The sequence below is a fragment of the Triticum aestivum genome, chromosome 1D (genome assembly GCF_018294505.1).
Source record: "Triticum aestivum cultivar Chinese Spring chromosome 1D, IWGSC CS RefSeq v2.1, whole genome shotgun sequence".
Lineage (NCBI taxonomy): Eukaryota > Viridiplantae > Streptophyta > Magnoliopsida > Poales > Poaceae > Triticum > Triticum aestivum.
Window position 1 is genome coordinate 207,743,199 of NC_057796.1, and position 4,521 is coordinate 207,747,719.

Genomic DNA, 4,521 nt, shown 5'->3' on the forward strand with positions numbered 1-4,521 from the left:
CCTTTGTCATCGGTATGTTACTTGCCCGAGATTCGATCGTCAGTATCTCAATACCTAGTTCAATCTCGTTACTGGCAAGTCTCTTTACTCGTTTCTTAATACATCATCCCGCAACTAACTCATTAGTTGCATTGCTTGCAAGGCTTATAGTGATGTGCATTACTGAGAGGGCACAGAGATACCTCTCTGACAATCGGAGTGACAAATCCTAATCTCGATCTATGCCAACTCAACAAGTACCATCGGAGACACCTGTAGAGCACCTTTATAATCACCCAGTTATGTTGTGACGTTTGGTAGCACACAAAGTGTTCCTCCGGTATTCGGGAGTTGCATAATCTCATAGTCATAGGAACATGTATAAGCCATGAAGAAAGCAATAGCAATATACTAAACGATCGAATGCTAAGCTAACAGAATGGGTCAAGTCAATCACATCATTCTCTAATGATGTGATCCCGTTAATCAAATGACAACTCATGTCTATGGCTAGGAAACTTAACCATCTTTGATTCAACGAGCTAGTCAAGTAGAGGCATACTAGTGACACTTAGTTTGTCTATATATTCACACATGTACTAAGTTTCCGGTTAATACAATTCTAGCATGAATAATAAACATTTATCATGATATAAGGAAATATAAATAACAACTTTATTATTGCCTCTAGGGCATATTTCCTTCATGACGCGCCCCTCCTATGGCAGCCAACCTAGGGGAGGAAACGAATGGTGGGATTCGACCTCCCCCTTCCTTTCTCTCCCCCACCTCCCCTCTTTCCTTTCTCCCGGAAGCAAATATGGAAAGGGGGGCACGGTCAAGGGCAGGAGCCCAAGTAGGATTCGGTCCTACTTGGGGCGCCTCTTGGCCTCTCCCCTCCCCCCCCCACCTATATATATGTGGGAGGAGCGCCACACATAACCACGACAATTGCTTAGCTGTGTGTGACGCCCCCCTCCACCGTTTACACCCTCGGTCATATTTTTGTAGTGCTTAGGCAAAGCCTTGTGGCGATAGCTTCTCCATCACCGTCACCACGCCGTCGTGCTGCCGGAACTCATCCCCTACTTCACCGTCTTGCTGGATCAAGAAGGCGAGGACGTCACCGAGTTGAACGTGCGCTGAACGCGGAGGTATCGTACGTTCGGTACTCGATCGGTTGGATCGTGAAGAAGTTTGACTACATCAACCGCGTTACTAAACGCTTCCGCTTACGGTTGAGGGTACGTAGACACACTCTCCCCCTCGTTTCTACGCATCTCCATGGATAGATCTTGTGTGTGCGTAGAATTTTTTTTGTTTTCCATGCAACGTTCCCCATCAATGAGGATGATGAACCCCTCTGTGATCATGTTCCCCTCTGGCAAGGTGCCGGAATAGGGCCCTAGATTGGATCTCGTGGTTCTAAAACTTGTCACGGCTGGAATTATTTTTCCTCGACTCCCCTAGGGTTTCTGGAACATTTGGGTATTTATAGAGGTGAGAGGCGGTGGAAAGGACCTCTGTGGGCTCCGTCACCCATCAGGGCGCGCTAGGGGCCTCTGGCGCGCCCAGGTGAGTGGTGGGACCCACGGGCCCTCCCTCGTGCACTTCCTTGGCTCCCAAGTTGTCTTCTGGGCAGAAAAAAATCTCCAAAAAGTTTCACTGCGTTTGGACTCCGTTTGATATGGATATTCTGCGGAGTGAAAAACAAGCAAAAAACAGCAACTGGCATTGGGCACTATGTCAATAGGTTAGTCCCAAAAAATGATATAAAGTTGCTATAAAATGAATATAAAACATCCAAGAATGATAATATAACAGCATGGAACAATAAAAAAATTATAGATACGTTGGAGACGCATCAGATATAGAGACTTCGGACGAACTTGCAACTGGCCTATATAGGTTGGGCAAACTCATGCAAACCTTCATGGTGTACGGATGAGAAATTATTGAGCAAACAATGAACCTATAATACAGAAAGAAGCGTTGATGGGCCCTGACGCCAGAATTGGTTACATGCCAAAGTAATTTGAGGTAGTATCCATATACATAATTCAAGTTTAGAACTTGATAAACCCTCCGGGAGACTTAGAGTCTAACATATAGCAATAGATCTATAAATTGACAAAGATATATATGTTTTATGAAGCTTGGCTTGATGTAAATAGTTTATGACGAGATTGTCTCATCATAGCAATGCTTAAAGTCAGTACAGGTTAAACTAGCAATTACTACATATTTCAATTATGAGATGGAATAGATGGGTGTCAAAAAGGATTCCCATGAGATGGAAAAATATGATACAGTCCAAGGTAATTTTGTCAATCCAGAGGATGCTAGTAAGTGTGCAAACTTCAAGAGATCCTATAATGGACTAAAAGCAAGTATAGTGGAGTTGGAATCTTTGTTCTCATGAAATGGTCATATAATTTGATTTCATCGAGGAAATGATGCTTGTATTTACAAGAAAGTAAGTGGGAGCATGATAATTTTTCTAAACAAAGTGTGTGCATGACACATTGTCAATTGGAAATTATATAAAATATCTTGACACGAATTAGGACTTTATTGAAACTAGTTTTTCAGTAAAGCACTTAGGAAATATAGCCTTCGTATTAGGCATAATAGTCTATGGAGATAGTAGTGCCTAATCATGGTTAGCCGAATACATATTGACAAGATACTAAACTAGTTTAGTATGGAAAACCATCAAGAAATATTCTTGTCAAAGTCACATGGAATATTCCATGGTATGTAAACAACCAGATATGTCCAGTACTCTAAGTAAGTTGTGAGTAAAGTTACCAGAGTGATCAAATTGTTGATCATAGGACAATAGTGAAAAAATGTCGTTAAGTACTGAAATAAAAAAGATGACATGTTTCTCACAAACGGGGAAAATGAAGAGACTGACATAAGGAGTCACATCAATATAGGCTCGTTGTAAGTAGTTACATCGATAAAGTCTTCATCGGTGCTCCAAGGATTCTTGATTTCAATTAAAAGGATTTGTGTCAATTGGTGGTACAGTAAGTTGGAATTAGTCCAGGAAAAGTTACCGTGGCGAATTCTATAATGAAGGTTGAGTATGTTGTCGCTTTAGAAGCAACAATGGAGGGTGATGAATCAGAAGTTCATTTATGAACTTTGTATGGTTTCTAAATAGTTTGTGCCAATGGAACATTGTTCTCCATAGTGGTTCCATAGCTCAGTCTAAGGAATCAAAGGTCCTGCCAGTGATTTAATATATACAAAGCCAGTTTCACACAAATTATGAATTCATGTGAAAGCATGATAGATGCATTGAAATGCAAATGATACACATGGATCTGAACTTATCAAGATGCAATAGGATGAAGGCTATACCACAAGCAAAGCATGGACAAACACTGGATTGCCATTGGTGTAAAAGAAAATGTGCTAACTAGATTATTGACTCTAGTGCAAGTGGGAGTCTGTTGGAAATATGTCATGGAGGCAATAACATTGTATTATTTATTTCCACAATTATAATTAAGAAGTTTATATTCTATGCTATAACTGATATGATCCTGGAATATGTGATTCGGTGGAAAACTCATATGCACGTGTGGAATGGTAAACGATAAAACATGATTCCTAGTCTTGCCTCTAGGACTAGCTCAAGTGTTGTATGTGATCATGTTTTTTGGATGTTGGGATATCATTAAGTGTAACGATAGTTCCAAAACAACTTGAGGTTGGAACAATCATAATGAATTGACCCAACTTGTTTGTTATACTTCAAGATACTATCATCACAAGTCAATCAATATAACACAAAGAGTTAGCATATGCTTTAGTTCCTTAGACCATGAGAGTATCGTAGTCACTTCTTACTGTACGATGGACTTTGGGGTTGCTCAAACGTCATTTGTAACACGGTGGTCATAACGACAACTTACATGTTCATCGAAAAGTTTGATAAGGGACTAGATAACTCAGGAGTGTGATTTGCTCCTCCGACGATGGAAACATATTTTTAGGCCCCTCTCATTGTGACGGCATCCATCACCGTCTGGTCAGACACAAGTGACTAGGCCACAGGAACATGTCAACGAGAAAGAAGAACAAAACCGGTAACAAGGAGACATGTATAGTTTGTCTAGAATTTTTGTTACTACTTAATGAATCTGCATATATGTGTGCAGACATGAGTATAGTTTGAGACTAAAAAAATTATAATAAATCCAATGATGATACAGACGCTTCATTGTTTTTCACTTCAATAATTATTCTTTTGTGGAATTGTTAGTCACTTCAATTTGACTAGCCAACCTGAACGGTGCTTTGTTCCGTATATTCTTATGTATAAATTTTATCTTGTATATAATATGGATTTGCTAATAACTATTGTATCCTCATAAGTTGCTTCAGATGTTAATTTTCCTCATTGCTATGTACCATATATGAGATTTTAGGAAGATATTACCATTGTTTTGCTCTACAAGCAATGGGAAGGTAATCAATCTCAATGTAGGCGTGGGGAATAGAACATGTATGCTCCTTTTGATTTTC